Source organism: Trachypithecus francoisi, unplaced genomic scaffold (assembly GCF_009764315.1).
Source record: "Trachypithecus francoisi isolate TF-2019V2 unplaced genomic scaffold, Tfra_2.0 Lachesis_group11, whole genome shotgun sequence".
NCBI lineage: Eukaryota > Metazoa > Chordata > Mammalia > Primates > Cercopithecidae > Trachypithecus > Trachypithecus francoisi.
The window spans coordinates 6,947,376-6,966,104 of record NW_022681456.1 but is presented as its reverse complement, the minus strand read 5'-3'; the positions used below and the strand labels follow the sequence as shown (position 1 = coordinate 6,966,104).

Below are 18,729 nucleotides of genomic sequence, written 5' to 3'. Positions count from 1 at the left end.
TTTTGTGAAGATGAAAAATATATGTCAGCTGTAATTATTATCATCTTATTTACACAAATGTTTGCACTTATTTATTTCACTGGTGTCTTTTCTACCTATTACTAGATATCTATCTCTAGAACAGAGTTTACAATCATCTCAAGTACAAGGCAGGGATGATGATAACAACCTTTTACTTTGAGTAGAAATTATTTTATCTATAAAAAATACAGCTTGTACTGATGCCTCATAGAGTTCCACTGTCCCTCTTCCTCATCAGGGTAGACTAACCCCACCCCCGCTGGTCTAGGACATTCCAGGATATGCAACAAGCCCTTTACCTCTCCTCACCTCAGTTTTCTCATCTGTTAAATGGGAGTATCCACTTCACAGGCTGTGTGTGTGTGTGTGTGTGTGTGTGTGTGTGTACTTTTAGGTAATGTAGATAAAATACTTTCTACTCTAAGTAAAAGGTCATTAGCATCATCCCTGCCTTGTCCTTGGGATGATTATAAACTGTTCTAGAGATAGCTTTTCAACAATAGTTAGAAAGGACACCAGTAAAATGAATAAATGCAAATGCTTGTGCAAATATGGTGATAATGATTATAGCTGACAGTTATATTTAATCTTCATAAAGGGTCTATGAAGGAGAAACATAATTATCATATCCATATTTCAGGTGGGGAAACTGAGGTATTCAGCAGTAAGTGACTTTCCCCAGATCACACAACTAGGAGCTGTTGGAGATGGGATTAACCCTGGCCAAGTTTGGCATCCGAATCTGCTCTTGCAGTCACCATATTTCTCAGTCGTGACAAACCAAGTCTCTAGAAGCACAGTGCTTAGATTCACACATGGGAAGCCTAAGTCCCTGCGGTAGGTGGGATTTGGACCCCTGGGATCTTCTCCCAGCTGCCTTTATGCCTGAGGATATGTCTGTCACATGGCATTGAACTGACCTGAAAATAAAGATATTATCTTGGATGATCCAGGATAGTGGATCAGAAGAGGAGAGTGAATCAGAAGAGTCCTAGAGACGCAGCAGAGGAGGCAGGAGCGATTTGGAGGGTGAGAGGGACTTGACTTGGCATTGCTGGATTTGAATATGGAAGAAGGACCCGTGAGCTGAGGAGTGTTGATGGCCTCCAGAAGCTGCAGATGGCCCTCAGCCAGCCGGGCGCAGTGGCTCACGCCTGTAATCCCAGCATTTTGGGAGGCCAAGGCGGGTGGATCATGAGGTCGGGAGATCTAGACAGTCTGTTCTAAAAAATACAAAAAATTAGCCTGGCGTGGTGGCAGGGGCCTGTAGTCCCACCTACTTGGGAGGCTGAGGCAGGAGAATCGCTTGAACTTGGGAGGCAAAGGTTGCAGTGAGCCGAGATCGCGCCACTGCACTCCAGCCTGGGTGACGGTGCGAGACTCTGTGTCCAAAAAAAATGGCCCTCAGCCGACAGCCAGCGGGGAAGGGGGGACCTCAGTTCTACAGTGAAAGAAGCTGAATTCTGCCAGCAACCCGAATGAGCAAGGAAGTGTCTTCCCCTGGGGCCTCTGGAGAGAAGCACCACCCTTCAGATGCCTTGATTTTAGCCCAGTGAAGCCTATCCTGGAATTGCGACCTATGAAAGGGCGAGAGAATAAATCAGTACTGTTTTAAGGCACTGGTGGTGGCAATTCGTTATAGCATCTCGTCCATCCTTACAACATGCCTGGGGGTGGGGATGGAATCTGTTACTGCTGGTCTTTCCCGCATATCATAGATGAGGAGATGAAGGACCCCAGACGTTAGAAACTTCCACCAGACACCCCCATGAGACATCCAGGTCTGGTGGGCTCCAGCTTCTGGGAGTCCGTCACCAAACCCAGAAACACACGAAATGACCCACCTGCTCAAGCAGGTGGTGTGAGAATGACATGGGCTTATGTGAAAGCTCCTTATAAATGACAAAACACGACTCAAATAGGAGTTTGGCATTACTTTAAAAAAACAAACCTGTGGGTTTAATCAACCCGTTGTCACCATCTAACAGAAACAAAAAGCACATTTTAGTTTTTTTTTCACATTTGACTAATTTTTTCTGATCAAATTACCATTTTGACATTCTCCATTTACTCAGCCAGCAGGTGTTTGGTAATTACAAATACCACGCTTTCTGCTTGACACAGTATGTACCAAATTGGATCAGAAATGACTCCTTACCTTAAGGAGTTCCTAACTCCTGGGCAAGAGTCAGAGAATTGGGACTGTCACCCCCATCCTGTAGATGGGTGGTAAGAAATGGGACAAGAAGTGTCTTCAGCCAAGTTTGCAATTCTTGAAAGAATCCTGTCTGAGTGTGAGGCTGCAGGACAGAGAGAAGGGGCAAGGAGAAACCAAGACAGAGCCGGGGTCATACCCCAGCCCCGGCCCAATCTCTGTCTGACATATGGTTTCAGGAACCCATACATTTCTCTTCGGTCTGAACCTTTTCTGTTTGGGCTTCTGTCGCTTGCAACCAAAAGAGACATCTGTTGAACTCAAAGGATGAGAAAAGAATAGCTGGGAAAAGAAGGAAAATGTCATTCCAGACAGGAGGAAGAATGCACACAAAGAGACCTGTGATCCTGCAAGAACCCAGCATTGATGGGAAGAACAAGAGTGTGGTCCTTGTAGGAAGCTCATTCATCCTCCACAAGCCCCACCCAGACAGGGAGGGAGGGAGGGGCTCAGAGTCTGTGAACAGAGACTTCAAGTTCCGTTTGGTGCTAGATGCAGAACTCTGTGTCTCCTTAGCTGCAGTCTGCCACAGGGACACATTGGATCACACTGTGTCCTCTAGAAAGAGACACCAGTGGGCTCAGGCTCACAGGCTGTCCCTCCAGGGAAGAAGGGGAACAGCAGCAGGTCAACCTGTCCTGGAGAAAGATGCTCTGCTCTGGGCCAGTGGTTGAAAGTCTGACGTGAATGTAAACTGGTATTTGAGTCCTAAACACAGCCTGCAAAGTGGATGAATTTTGAGAAACTTAAACATACAAGAGATAAAATGTTTATTTTCTTGACTGGACTAAGGAATGCCCAGATGGTGGGTGGAGCATTATTTCTGGGGGTGTTTTTGGAAGAGATTGACATTGGAATCAGTAGACTGAGTAAAGATCCCTTGAGGGCTTGAATAGAGCAACATGATGGCGGGTGAAATCTCCCTCTCTCTCTTTGTTATTGAGCTGAAGCATCCATCTTCTCCTGTCTTTGGACGTTGGAGCTCCTAGTTCTTGGCTCTTTGGACTCTGGGACTTATACCAACCACCACCCCCAGCTCCCTTCCCCACTCCATAATAAACAATTCAAACATTACCTTCCACCTTTTTAGCTATTTCATATGAAGGAATCTTAGATGTGGTCAGAGAAAACAAAGTCACAAAGAAAATGAAGTTACAAAGAAAAAGAAGTATGCACCACACACACACACACACACACACACACACACACACACGGGAATTGCACTGGCTCTGGAAACCTTAGGAATCATGCTATCTGCCCATGGACAGCCCAAAGGGTGTAATGCCCTGAGGGCATCTCTGCTACAAATGCTGACCGTTCCATGAGATGAATCTTGTTAGGCACTGCAGACTTGATTTGGGAATACCTCCTGCCTTCCTTCTTTCCTGGCAAAGAAAATTACCAGGGACTGAGCCAGAGAAGAATATTAGTGTTAATAAGAACAGTTTATTCCATTGCCATCTGCTGATTTTTAATAAGGGAGCTGCCTAATGACAATGATTTTCTTTGGCCAGGTGGAGAAATGTCCCCAAAGAAGGAGCACAGTTGTCATAGAGAGGACTTGAGACTCAGACCAGGGGTGTATATTTGCTGGCTTTTCTGATACAATTTTTTTAGCCCCAGGGGAACATATTTCCAGCAGAAGCTATGGTTGGGGGTGGCTGATATCTGCTGTCTTTGCCTACCCAGTATCATTCCCTCTGTCTGTGCAGTTGATAACCCCCAGGTTCCTCAAGAAGATTGCAGTCAGGCAGAGGAGGGTGTCTCACTTGAAGGGGATGGGACTGAAGCTACTCAGGGGATGGGATCCCAGTAGCACCTCAGCCTTGATTTTCCGAAATAGAGATTTTGAAATTGTAGCCAGAACATAGGAACACAGAGCCAAGAGTTCATGAGAGGGAGGAAAAGAGGGAGAAAAGGAGATTTCAATCTTTATTTGTATCTCTTGATCAAGCGGCACTTAAAACCAATACACAAAACTTTTCATTCGTGTGAGCCAATTGATACATTTATTTTCTTTTTGTTTTAGCTGGTTTGGGTTGAGTTCTGTCACTACCAATACAGGGCAGATCGAAATAGCAAAATCGACACCAAACTCACTACTACAAGAGGCACAAAGCATTAGGCAAATTGATGATGGAGAATTCGCTGCACCTGGGCTAAGCAGGGCTAGGCAGTCTCCATGGAGGAGGTGGCATTTGACCAAAATGGGGCAATGAGAGTAAAGAGAAGACAGGCATCCATGGAGAGTGGATAGTAGGAACTGAAATAGGATGGTGAGGAAGTGCTGCTTTGTCGGTTGTCTATACCTCTTGTTCTGCCTAGGACAGTCGGATATATGCCAGTTGTCCTAAGACTGTATCAGTGGACCCTGTTTACTCTCCATGGTGTCCTGGTTTGGTTGATAGATTACATAATCACTCTGCTTAGGGAACTTGAAAGAACCCAAGTTATTTCTTGATACCCTAACCATGCAGTCACCAGTGCTCGGGTCCTCAGCCTTATCCAGGTATTCAGGAAAGAAAAATGAGAGAGAGAGAGAGAGCACGAGAGAGAGAAAAGAGATTGATTCTTAAGGTGGGCCAGGAGTTAGCTCAGTTCGGAAACATTGAGGGAAATCTGCCTTCCAGAGAAGAGCGGGACATGAGGGGCATGTTTTTCATAGAAAGGACGATTCAGTTGTGAGTTGTGTGTTTGCCAGAGTGTGCCTTTTTGAGCTAATTACTGTCTGCCGATAAATTACAGGGATTAAAAACAAGAACAAAATGAACTTAGTTCAAGGACACGTGTCAGAAACGGAACAATTAGCATTCTGAAAGGTCCGTTAGTGCAGGAGACTTAGAAAAAATCTTTTCTTATAAACTTCTAGTCATATTAGGTATTTCAAAAACAGGATTAGAAGAATTTGCATGTTGGCTAATGGTAAAATTGTACGTCCTGAATGAAGTGTGTCCTGAGAGATCAGGGTCAGAGCTTGGGAGAGTGTCTGGTTTTACAAAATGTCGGCTTTGCTCAGGCTGCTGGTGTGCGTGTGTGTGTGAGAGAGTGTCACTATTTTTGTGTGTGTGAAAGCATGTTATCCTGTGCGCATGTCACTTCCTTCCTAAAAGAGTGTTGTACTGTGCTGTATAAATGTGTAAAATAGTTTTGCACCTAATGATGAATATTATATTGTAATGTACATGTAGTCCTCGCTTATCCTCCGTTTCAGTTACTCATGGTCAGTCACGGTCTGAAAATATTACTATTAAGATATTTTGAGAGAGAAATAGAGATAAACCACATTCAAATAACGTTTATTACAGTATGTTGTTTACATTGTCCTAGTTTATTATGAGTCCTTATTTGTTCATTTGTTCCTGTGCCTAATTTATAAATTAAACTTTGTCATAGGTATGTATGTATAGGAAAAATACATGGCATATATAGAGCTTGGTACTATCCTGTTGTCAGGCATCTACTGTGGGTCTTGGAGAGTACCACTGTAGTGCGCACTAACAGCGTCCAGAAACTATGTTTCAAGGATTGGGAAATGCTCCTGAGAATTCAGAAATGTTTGCAAATCCTCCACACTCTAGGTAATTGAAATGATTTATTTTTCTTCTTTGAAATCCTGCCCCCTGGGTATTGAAACAGCTCCCTGCTTTCCCATAGCCAGACCACATCCCTCATACACAGACTTCAAACACCTGCAGGGTGGGAGCGCTGCCCAGGGCTGGCCAATCAGTGTGTGCCATCCCAGGGCAACGGTGATTGGCTCACGCGTGGTCATGTGACCTACTGAGCTCCCGCTTTCTCAGCCGGGTCAAGGGGCTAAGGCCTTGGGAAATAAGCACAACCATAGGTCTGCAGGAGCCCAGGGTTTCCACACACTGACTTCCACCTGCCTTTTGCAGCTCAATGCTGTAAAGCCAAGCTTATCTCAGGCTCATCAGACTTGGGTCACAGAAGCCAGTTCCTTATGAAACAGGACGGGAAGCTGTCTTAATTTAATTTAATGTAACTTAATTTAGGAGAGCTAAGTAATTAAACATGAGGCCAAAGTACATAAGAAAGTGGCAGCTTTTTATTGCAAATATGCACACACTCTCCGGCGAGATTCTCTGGTCCTCAGGCCAGGGAAGTCGCGCCAGCACTCTCGGGTGATGTTCCCCAGTCCACGAATGCGGAGGCCGAAGAAGTCACACCCGCTCCTGCGGTCAGCTGACTTTTATGCATTGGTACTGGAAGGGGGAGAGCAGTGGGCGGGATAAGGGCGTGATAGGGGTGCCTCCATAGGCCTGGCCGGGTAAGTTTCGATCTCTTCGGATTGACTTGACGTCACCTGGCGCATGCTCGGTTGATCTGCATCTTCCTGCGGGTGGGCTGCATTTTTCCGCGCGGGAAAGTTGGTGATGAAGAACCCGGCCACAACAGGTACTGCTCCATCTTGTTCACCTTCCTCCATCTTGTCCCTTCTCCCTCACCCAAACAGACGCCTCAACTACTGATAAGAGCCCTGTTTTCTCATGAAGGCTTAATTAATTGCAGCAACTTTTTGAGCACTGATTTTTTTTTTCCGTGTAGCTTCAGCACATGAGTTAGCAGCTCCTTCGCAGGCAATGTGTTGCCAAGTGTCTGGGGCAGTCACATAATAGAATCAGTAAATTTGCAGCAGTCTTTTCTGGTCTGAAAGTGGCAGCCCAGAGGTGCTCCTGTTGGATGCACATTCATTGAATCTGGAAGAGAGAGGGAGTGCAGTCTGTTGTGTTAAAAGAGTCTCGGCTTGGGACATCAGCTTGGTTCTCGCAAAAACTGGTGACTGCTTACTGACCCTAGGGAGCTGATGTCCCTGCCACTGACCCTAAACGTGACCTTGTCAAACCAGGAGAGTCTGAGGCTGTTTCTCCCCTTGGACAATGCAAAGGACCTTGCTTTAGTCAGACGAGAGCCAGCTAGTGTTCCTTTTCTCAAATTCTTTTAACAGATTTTAAGTGTGCAGTGTGGCGCTATGTCATACAGAAGATCTCTAGAACCCATTTATATTGCGTAACTGAAACTTGATACCTGTTTCCCCTCCCCCATCTCCGCAGCCCCTGGAAACCACTGCTCTACTCTCTGCTTCCGCGAGTTAATTTTAGATACCTCATGTAAACAGCAGTTATTTCACTCAGCATATTGTCCTCCAGATTCATTTCTGTTATTGCACACTGCAGACTTTCCTTCTTTTATAAGGCCCAATAATATTCCGTTGCGTGTATATGCCATATTTTCTTGATCCATTCATCCATTTATGGATATTTAGGTCTTTTTCCCCAAATATTGGATATTGTGAATAATGCTAAAATGAACATGGGTGTGCAGATATCTTTTTGTGATCCTGATTTCAATTCTTCTTTTTTTTTTTTCATATACCCAGGAGTAGAGTTGCTGGAATATACAGTAGTTCTCTTTTTAATTTTTTTGAGCAACCTCCATACTTTTCTATAGTGGCTGTACCATTTTACATTTCTTCCAACAGTGTACAAGAGTTCCAATTTCTCCATATCCTTGCCAACACTTACCTTTTATTTTATTTTTATAATAGTCATCCTAGGAAGTGTGAGGTGATACTTCATTGCGGTTTCAATTTGCACTCCCCTGATAATTAGTAATGTTGAACATCTTTTCATATACCTATTAGCCATTTCTGTGTCTTCTTTGGAAAAACATATAATCAAATACTTGGCCTATATTTTTGTTTTCTTTAAAGACGGAGTCTCACTCTGTTGCCAGTCTGGAGTGCAGTGGCACGATCTTGGCTCACTGCAGCCTTTGCCTCCTGGGTTTAGGCGATTCTTGTGTCTCAGCCTCCTGAGTAGCTGGGATTTTAGGCACACGCCACTATGCCTGGCTTTTTTTTTTTTTTTTTTTTTGTATTTTTAGTAGAGACAGAGTTTCACCGTGTTGGCCAAGCTGGTCTTGAACTCCTGACCTGAAGTGATCTGCCTGCCTCAGCCTCCCAAAGTGCCGAAATTACAGGCATGAGCCACTGTGCCCAGCCCTTGGCCTATTTTTAAATTGAGTGGTTTGTTTGGCTGTTGAGTTGTGGGAGTTTCTTATATTTTTGGACATTCAATCCCTTTCAGATATATGGTTTGCAAACATTTTCTCCTATTTTGTAGGTCACCTTTTCACTTGGTTGCTTATTTCCTTTGCTATTCAGAAGCCTGTCAATATGACATAGTCCCAAGTACCCATTTTTGCTTGTGTTGCCTCTGCCTTTGGTGCCACATCCACACACATATCATCAGCTGATCATTTGCAAGGGTGCCAAGAATACCCAATGGTGAGAGGATCTCTTCAACAAATGGTTTTGAGAAACTGGATAGCCGCATGCAAAAGAATTAAATGGGGCCCTTATCTTACGCTGTCCACAAAAGTCAACTCAAAATGAATTCAAAATTTAAATACAAGATTTGAACTGTAAAATGCATGAAAGCAGACACAGGAGAAAACTTCATGACATTAGTTTTGGCAATGATTTCTTGCCTCAAATGTTCCTTGGACACCTTGAGACAGGAAACAGCCTCTTAACATGAGAGGTCAGCAGCTTTGAGAGGTCTCATGCTTACCAGATAAATCAAAGATTCATCAAATGAGTCATCAGTTAAATGCTTAAAAACCCAGATCTGTGCCATGGAGGCATCCTCCCTGATGGGCAGGTCTTACAGAGCCTGAGACAGGGAAAATTCAGCAAAGAGGAGAAAAGAGCTAGACCTGAAATATTTCTAGGCTGTGGAATGTTCCAGTTGCAGATACCAAATTCAGTGGGTATTACTATTTCCTAGGTGTAAACCGTGGGTCAACTATTAGTAATCAATGACATCAATTTATGGACCACCATCATTTTTAAAACACATGGAATAGAATAAAATATATCAGGGTGTATTCTTGGAACAAAGGTGTATATTCTTAAATTTTGGTTTAAATTGTATAGGTGTTTGTATTTGTGTTTGTGTGTGTATGTGGGGGTGGATAAATACTAACGTAAAGTGTATTTCTTTTTCTTTTAAAGAGAGGGTCTTGCTCTGTTGTCCAAGCTGGAGTGCTGTGGCTCCATTATGGCTTACTGCAGCCTTGAACTCCTGGGCTCACGTCATCCTTCTGTATCAGCCTCCCAGGTAACTTGGACTGCAAGCGTGCACCACCATGCCCAACTAGCTTTTTTATTTCTTATTTTTGTATACATGGGGTTTTGCTGTGTTGCACAGTGTAGTCCGGAACTCTTGGCCTCAAGGGATCCTCCTCTCGGCCTCCCAAAGTGCTGGGATTACAGCTGTGAGCCACCATGTCCAGCATTATTTCTTATTATGGATTATGATGAAGAAGCTAAAAAGTACAAGCCTAATCTGCTGTTCCTAACCTAGTCTTTCACGGTTTCCAGGAGGCTTCCCTTTCTGTTCCAGCTCATATTATCTGCTCCGATCTCTGAATATTTGAACCAGCCAGTTGAAAGCCTAGGTTTGTGTTTGTATTTCCTTGCACTGATTTTTATTAGTCTGCATAAAATTTCCACGAATTGTTCAGTCAACAAGTGTTTCCTATGAGTTTTTCTTCTCCTACATGACTGTTACTCCTTCCAGTGGCTCTGGTATAATATAGAGCCCCGTAGCAGGATTCCAAGCAGAAATAACCTCATGCCAAGCTGGAAGGTAAACAAGTGGAGTCTAATATACCCTTATTGCACAGACACAATTGCATATGGGGCATGAAGGAATATTTATCATTGCCTCAAAGAAATATGCTCCTTTCCACTTTTCTGGAAACACCTGGTCCACACTACTTTTTATTTTCCCACTTGGACAGGGACTTTGGTAGAAGAAATACTTTGCTCTTCCCTTAGGTCTGCTCATGTGCAATGATAAACAGCATCTAACACTGAGCTTCTATGGTGGGAGCAATATGGAGAGGTGGGGAATGCAGGACACCTGCTACTCAGCAGGCTTGGAGTCCAAGTGGCACCACAGCGTTGGCCTTTCCAAGGGAAACTGTTGTGGGAAGTCAGGGACCCTGAATGGAGGGACCGACTGAAGCCGTGGCAGAAGAACATAAATTGTGAAGATTTCATGGACATTTATTAGTTCCCCAAATTAATACTTTTATAATTTCTTATGCCTGTCTTTACTGTAATCTCTGAACATAAATTGTGAAGATTTCATGGACACTTATCACGTCCCCAATGAATATCCTTGTGATTTCCTATGCCTGTCTTTACTTTAATCTCTTAATCCTGTCATATTCTTTGTAAGCTGAGGAGGATGCATGTCGCCTCAGGACCCTTAATTGTGTCAACTGCACAAATTGTAAAGCATGTGTGTTTGAATATGAAATCTGGGCATCTTAAAAAAAAGAACAGGATAACAGCAATGTTCAGGGAACAAGAGAGGTAACTTTGAATTGGCCACCGGTGAGCTGGATGGAACAGAGCTATATTCCTCCTCTTTCATAAGCAAATAGGAGAAATATCACTGAATTCTTTTTCTCAGCAAGGAACATCTCTGAGAAACAGAATGCGCCCTGAAGGTAGGCGTATAGACGGCCCCTTTTTAAGGCCTCCCGTCTTTTATGGTCGAAGCCCGAAGGGATGAAATAAGCCCAGGTCTCCTATAGTGCTCCCAGGCCTTATCAGGTGGACAAAAATTCCTGCCTAATAAATTTTGGTCAGACAGGTTATCTGCTCTCAAACCCTGTTTCCTGATAAGATGTTATCAATGACAATGCGTGCCCGAAACTTCATTAGCAATTTTAATTTCTCTTCATCCGGTGGTCCTGTGATCTCGCCCTTCCTCCATTTGCTTTGTGATGTTTTATTACCTTGTGAAGTAGGTGATCTCTGTGACCCACACCCTATTCATGCACTCCCTCCCCTTTTGAAAATCGCTAATAAAAACTTGCTGGTTTTACGGTTCGGGGAACAACACGGATCCTGCCGACATGTGATGTCTCCCCTGGACACCCAGCTTTAAATTTCTCTCTCTTGTGCTCTTTCCCTTTATTTCTCAACCCAGCTGAGACACCTAGGAAATAGAAAAGAACCCACGTTAAACATTGGGAACGGGTTCTCCTGATGTGAAACCACAATTCCATATTTTTATTAAAAATCTTCCACTCTGCAAATGTTGCCAAACACTTCATTTTCTAAATAATGTACAGGATAAACAAATACATCTGTAGGCCACTAGGGTCTCAGGTGTGCCACATGCACACCAACCCACTGCTGGGCACATGCATGATGGATGCTCACTGACCAGACTGGAGCATCCCAGGGACAGCCCTGGGTTGCAGGGTGACCTCTAGGTTTTTGTCTGGAATGAGATATCCTACTACAGGAACACGAGTCTGTGGATAACATGCATCACCCACGTTTTGCTCTGATGTTTTGATTCTTAAAGGAAACCACACAAGAAAAACAGATTCATATTAACAAGGGACTGTATAAACTCTCCTCGGCATCTGGCTGTTCATCTGGAACAGATTATTATGCAGATACTTGTTGTCATCGGGGCACTGCTTTTGTTACACTGTCAGCTAATGGCTTCCCACTCTCCTCCATCCCTAGACACATGATTTCTTCTTATGGTTCAAAGAACAAACATGCATTCCCCACCCTTGTCCAGCCCTATTTTAAACAAGTTCTGAAAATCTCCTCAGTTTCCTCACCCTCTTGCTTTCAGTTGGGTTTGGCCAATGAGTGGTGCCTGCAGATAAAAGAGCAGGAAGAGAGGGAGAGGTCAGGGTGTTTACAACCCCGCTTTCCTGCCCCGTCGCTGGATGGCTCACTGAGAACGAAGACTCTGCAATGGAGGTTAGTGTTCAGGATGCTTATTAGGGAGTGACTTTGGGACCCACTCCTTGGAAAGGAAAGAAAGGAAGCAGGCGTGGGCAGAGGGAAATATTGAGCTGTGAAGCAGGCCCAGAAAAGCATGGCCAACTCTGGAGTGAGCTTGGGAGCTGGGATGGTCCTAACGATTTCCCCAAGGTGGGCTGAGATGGTCAGGCCTTTATACTCCCAGGGCAATTGGTCACTGTTTGTGGGCCCACTGGGAAGGGGCTTGCCCTTGGAGATGATGACTCTCAACAGCTCAGGCACTCCCTAAAGGGGCTGCAGCTGGAGTCTACATATCGTGACAGCACTCCCTGAAGCTGCAGCAACACACCTTTCATCAAAAGAGGGTCTGGGCAGCAGCATATCAAGGTGCCTACCACATTGTCTGCTTGGCCATAGGTGGCAGAGCCTGAGTTGTTTTACTGGAGACCACAGCTCCTGTTGGGTGTCCAGATCCTACAGTTGCATCTCCCACTGGGCTCCACTCACATATTCCTTTCCATTCTCTTCTGGCTCAGAGCTAGTGGGCTTCCTACTATCACCCTGATGTGCTTTCCTGTTCCTTGTTTTACCTCCACATCTCCTCTCACCTATGCAAATAGTCTATTCCCTAGACTCTCATCACTTTCCCCTTGTTAGTGCATCATGTGTTTCCTGCCAATACCCTGAAAGATTCACAATTCAGGGATCATTCTATGTACTGTTTTTCTGTATCATTGCAATGAGCAGAAAGGTGTAATTGTGCATATTTGTCTGCATCTACACACAAATTTATGTGTTGAAATAAAACTCTTGTGTTGAAACTGGTCAGTAACCAGATATTAACTGGATGTTGAGCTTCTTTCCTCTTTAAATTAGTTCAGGTCATAGAGACAGGATATGTGTATTAGCCAGATAGGCTAATGTCCTGTAACAACCATCCCCCACCTATCAGTAGCCCAGCAAGAAAGGCATGGGATTTTTTGTTCATTTGTTTGTTTTTTGATATACAGCCCAATGCTCTTGCTTTGTCTCTGGCTGCTTTCATCCACAGCCCTCTCTCTCACATGGTGACTCAAGGGATCTGATGCATTCCCTCTTGTAGCTTCATCATAGCCAACACATGGCTTCTAAAGTCATTGCAAAAAAAAAGAAGAGTGTGAGAAGTAATCTCTCCCTTCTGATGGATTTCCTCTCTTTGAGATGCCCATCTCTTCAGCATAGAAAGTCCTTATCTCTGAAGTGAAACACACCAGTCTGCTCACATCTTTTGATGGGAACTAACCACACGGCCCTGCCCACATGCACAGGGTCTGCAAACTGAAGCCCTTGGACAGTCAGTGATGACCCTGCATTATAGAAGAGACACACAAGTAGCTGCCAATCATCCGGATTTCTCTGCCTTGCTGTGTGAGCCTGTATTGTTGACTGGTGATGCTTATGATTTTCAAGGAGAACAAACTCTATACATCTTCCCCTAGGACTTTAATTGCTCAATGCCTGGGTTTATATTGAGGCCAGAGTGAATGACAGTGGCTATTAATCAAGTAGCTGGCAAACTGCAGAAGTTGAATTGGTCCAGGTGAGGTTAGACCCTTAGGCCACCCTAAGAGGACCACCTGCATTTAGGGAGTAAACCTTCTCTGCTATCCTTGCCTGGTCCAACTAGTTTGAAAATCCCTACAATAATCATGTTTTGGTTGCAGGTACGAATGATGATAAAGCCCAGAATAAATCAGAACCTCTCATCCCTATGGAAAAAAACCCTCCCCACTCTTCACTTCCTCATTTATAAAAGGGATTTGTAACCACACCCACTCCCTCGCGCTGTTTTGTGAGGAATGAATTAGGTCATTGGTACAGACACTGCACAGTGGGGACCAATGCACGGCAGTAGCTCCAATCACGGCTTCCCAGAGCGGAACCATCCCAGGACACTCAGGGTAAATGAGCCTCCTAGAACTTTACAATATAGTGACTCTGAAATAGGTACTATGCTTGCTGTTGTTTTTAATGTTATTATTAATACACAGGCAATAAGCACCTCCTGGGAATACGCACAGCTTCATGTCCTGTCCTCACAGAATTCAGGGATCCCAGGGATGGCACTCTGGGTTGGCCACATGGCATCTATCCCAGCCCTGTCTCCCTGCCCATGGATTCCTTCTCTCCCAGATGTCCATCTCTCAGCATCTCTTGGTGCTAGTGCATGGGAATGAGGCCTGCAGCTAGAAAGTTTGCTTCAGACTTCTGGGCATTATTAATATTCCTAACAATAGGGAGGGATGGAGAGAGAAAGAGAGAGAGAGGAAGAAGAAAAAGGAGGAGGGGTGAAGAGTAAGGAGGAGGAGGAGGAGGAGAGGGGGAGAGTGCTCGGGGGCTGCAAGCAGGTGAATATGGTTTTATTCCGCAGCGCTCTCATCAGCAGCTCTCCCATACTGTCCACCTTTATCTCAGCTGTCTGTTCCGGCTCTGTGGCTCCTGCCACCCCCATGCCTGGAGCTGCTCTTCCTGGCCTGCAAGACCAGCTCTGTCAGAGTTCACAGCTTAATTCTTTCTGTCTCCAGGCACAAGTCAGTTCCTGGTTCTCAACTGCCCACCTTCAGGGTGGGTAGCTCTCACAGGCATCAGCAGTTTCACACTCTCTTTCTGGGCACCAGCACCGAGCTGTGCTGTGCCATGCCATGCCATGCTGTGCCATGCTGTGCCATACTGAGCTGAGCCAAGACCAACAGCACCTGAACAGCATCAGCAGGTTAGTTATACCTTTTACAGACAATAGTGGTGTAGAGCCATGTATGAGCTTACACAAACAGGTTATATAATAAGTGGAGGTGTACGCCTGCTCACCAATCCCACGGAGTCTGATGTCTGCCTTGGCCTAATTCTTGACCAGGCCTGATGTCTGCCTCGGCCTAATTCTTGACCAAAGCACATCCATGTACCTTATACAAGCCCATCCCAGAACCACTTGCCTCTTGTTAGGTGAGAAAAATATTTGCCTGGTGATGAGGCAACCTTTAGTCAGATATAGCATCTAAGCACACACACACACACAAAACAAACAAACAAGCAAACAAACACGAGTGGAGAAGCAGATGTATACGCCAAGGATTACAGCACAGATGATAAGTGGTCTGGTGGAGATGAGCTTAAAGAGTGGGCATCTGATGTAACCTGACAAGTCAAGACAGGCTTCCTGGAGGAGGTGGACACTAAGCTGAGACTCAAAAGATGAAGGAGAGTCGTTGCTCTAATGTAGAAGATGTGGATTCTGGGAACAACTGCCAGGCAGAGGCCATAGCATCTGTGTAGGTCTAGGGTGGGTGGATGATATGGTTTGGCTGTGTCCCCACCCAAATCTCATCTTGAATTGTAGCTCCCTTAATTCCCATGTGTTGTGGGAGGAACCTGGTGGGAGATAACTGAATCATGGGGGAGGTTCCTCCATACTGTTCTCATGGTAGTGAATACGTCTCATGAGATCTGACCGTTTTATAAGGGGTTTCCCCTTTCACTTGGCTCTCATTCTGCTGCCATGTAAGATGTGCCTTTCGCCTTCCACCATGATTGTGAGGCCTCCCCAGCCATGTGGAACTGTGAGTTCATTAAACCTCTTTTTCTTTGTAAATTACTTAGTCTTGGGTATGTCTTTATCAGCAGCATGAAAATGGACGAATGCCCTGGGGGAGAAAGTGCATCTGTGGCTGCCGTGTGGAGTAAGATGAGGCTGGAGATGTGGCAGGGGTCAGGTGCCTAGTGTGTGATGTCTGAGCCAAGTAGCACAAGCTTCAAGGTCACTTTGAGGGGTTCACTGAAGGCTGTGGAGCAGAAGCAGGGCCTGGAGAGACCAGTGATTTAGAAAGACCAGTCTGGATGCTGGGGAAAACTGGGAGGATGACATAGTATAATTACTATGTACAGCACTCACAATAGGTGTCAGACATGGCTTTAAACATTTTAGATACATTACCTTCTTATTAAAATGTATTTTATGAGATAGTTACTATTATTATCATCCCACAAGTGAGGAAATTATGGAACAAAGAAGTTAGGTCACTTGCCCAGGGCCACACAGCTAGTAAGTGGTAGAACCAGGCTTAACCTCAGACCAGCCCCAGAGTTTTTGCTATTAACTAACACACCACTGCGCCACTCCCAAACCAGAGGGAGTAGCAGGTTGGATGCAGGTGGACCCCATCCTAATTCCAATCCTCCAGTAGGTGTTCAGAAAAATGAAGTACCCAGTATAATCAGTCATTGTTATTAAGTGTGCTTTATGTTTCAGGCCATATACACAAATCTCTCACATGAATTTGTTATTTTGGTCCTCAGGGCAACTCTGTGGGATAGGGGGAGGGTTATTGTTGCTGTTTTACAGATGGGGAAACTGATGCCCAGAGAAGTTAAGTAACTTGCCTAAGTTCACAAAGTTACCAGAAGATTGTGGAGTGGTCTTTCAGGGAGAGTTATCTGGTATCAGGAAGGAGAGATGATTACTTAGGAAGGCCCAAGAAACAAGAGGTATTGGAAAGCTATAGCAGTTCATCTGGGGTTGATCTGGGAGCATAGAGTAAAAAAAGAGCTAAACTGCAGGGTGCCAACAGAGAAAAGCTCACCTGGTCCCTTTCTTCTCAGGGTGGCTCCTCTCTCTCTGCCTCTGCCTCTTGTCCTAGCTCAGCATGGCCGCAGGTCCCAGGTTCTTTTACATCACAGTGCAGTGCCGACAGCCCACTGTTGGTTCATGCCATTGAGATTATCTGATTGGCCACTGGCCAGCCAATGGTGGGTCAGACTTTGGAGCAGGTGATGATCTTTGAATGCCCGCAGAACATCACCTTCATGAACGCATCAGTGAACACCAGGCTAAGGAAGATATCTCTGAACATATTTTTTGGAGATTTTGATGAGTTCCTCTGAAACAAGGAGGAATGTGATGTATCAGTTCTACAGACCCAAGGACGAAGGGAATTCAGTGATAAACTCATTCAATGTGACTGTAATGTGGGTATCTATTTGATAACTCCAAGTAACTGTTTATTCTTGTTCCAGTTGAGTAGATGGTATGGGTCAGTTGGTGTTGATTAGTGAACCACGGACAAAGGGCGTATGTCACATGAGTTGCTCCTGGATAAAGTCACCCAGTCACCTTCTCATAAATATCCTGCATAAACTCCAAAGACAAAAGAGCGTTAAGGTTGTTTTTTTTTTTTTTTCTTTTTTTTTTTTTTGAGACGGAGTCTCGCTCTGTCGCCCGGGCTGGAGTGCAGTGGCCGGATCTCAGCTCACTGCAAGCTCCGCCTCCCGGGTTCACGCCATTCTCCTGCCTCAGCCTCCTGAGTAGCTGGGACTACAGGCGCCTGCCACCTCGCCCGGCTAGTTTTTTGTATTTTTTAGTAGAGACGGGGTTTCACCGTGTTAGCCAGGATGGTCTCGATCTCCTGACCTTGTGATCCTCCCATCTCGGCCTCCCAAAGTGCTGGGATTACAGGCTTGAGCCACCGCGCCCGGCCAAGGTTGTTTTTCTAACCTTAGACCAGGCAGTGATAGAAGAACTGGGGGAGGAGATAATTGTGTTTATCCCGGTGAAGGTGACAAATCATGGCAAATGAGCAAAATGAAGAAGGTTTGCAGATTTCAACAAACTCCTAAAAGATCAGCTTACAGTCATGTATACATATCTTTGTTTCTCGTTTCTTTGCATCCCATTACTGTGTTCTCGGTTTAAGATACAAGACACTGGACTTTCAAATCAACAATTGCTTCAAAAGACTTCTACTGGATTCCTGCTAGTGATAGGAGGAACTTATCGTTCTATGAGTTGTCAATAAATGTTTTACCACAGTTCATCTTTTTCGGATTTTAAGATGTCTGTGCCACCAGGATGCTCAGAAAAATTACTTTCCAAATGCTACTTGGAGAAGGCTTCAGGACCACCCTGAGAAGGCAACCAGCTACAACTTTGGTGGTAGTTTCAGTTGCAGAAAGAGCGTGAGGTTTGCAACTCATGTCTGTCTTCATTTTAATAGACTAGTCAATCTGTAACCAGAGATGATTGAGGAGGTTGTTAAAAGAAAATAAACTGTCCACCATGCTGATGTCCAGTTGTTCAGATTGTTGAGGTGGTATAGAGATGACGCACACTGGCCCAGTGTACCCACATTTGGATCCATGGACCTGCAAGTGTGTGAGCATAAAGCATTGCACTTCTGACATCTTTAAAACTTTTATCTTCCCTCTGGGGTTCTGGCTCTTCCTTCTGCTTTTCTTGTTTTGTTTTTTAAGCAGTAACATTTATTTAAGTATTTGCAGTGTGTCAATGCTGTGCTGAGTGTGTTATGTATATTATCAATACTGCTAAGCGTAGTGAGGTAGGAACTATTATTTCCCCCATAGAGAGAAGCACACAGCCTAAAGGGAAAGCCACTCTCCTGAGGTCCTTGTGTCAACAGATGACAGAGGCGGGACTTGAACCCAAGTCCTGTGACTCGCCCATGCCTGCAAAGTCTCTTCTTGCATATCTCCCTGTTTTCTTTATCTATTCTTTACTGGTGTTTTTTTTTTTTTTTTTTTTTTTTTAAGCAGAGTCTCACTCTGTCACACAGGCTGGAGTGCAGTGGCAGAATCATGGCTTGCTGCAGCCTTGACCTCCTCAGGCTCAGGTGAT

General features: G+C 44.8%; 1 long non-coding RNA gene across 1 annotated transcript; it reads left to right on the top strand.

Annotated features, from left to right (window-relative positions):
- The first annotated feature begins 16,863 nt into the window (after window positions 1-16,863).
- Window positions 16,864-18,160, top strand: LOC117090948. The gene is made up of 2 exons (XR_004440166.1): window positions 16,864-17,259; window positions 17,579-18,160. It is a non-coding gene; the product is annotated as an uncharacterized LOC117090948 (long non-coding RNA).
- The last annotated feature ends 569 nt before the right edge of the window (window positions 18,161-18,729 follow it).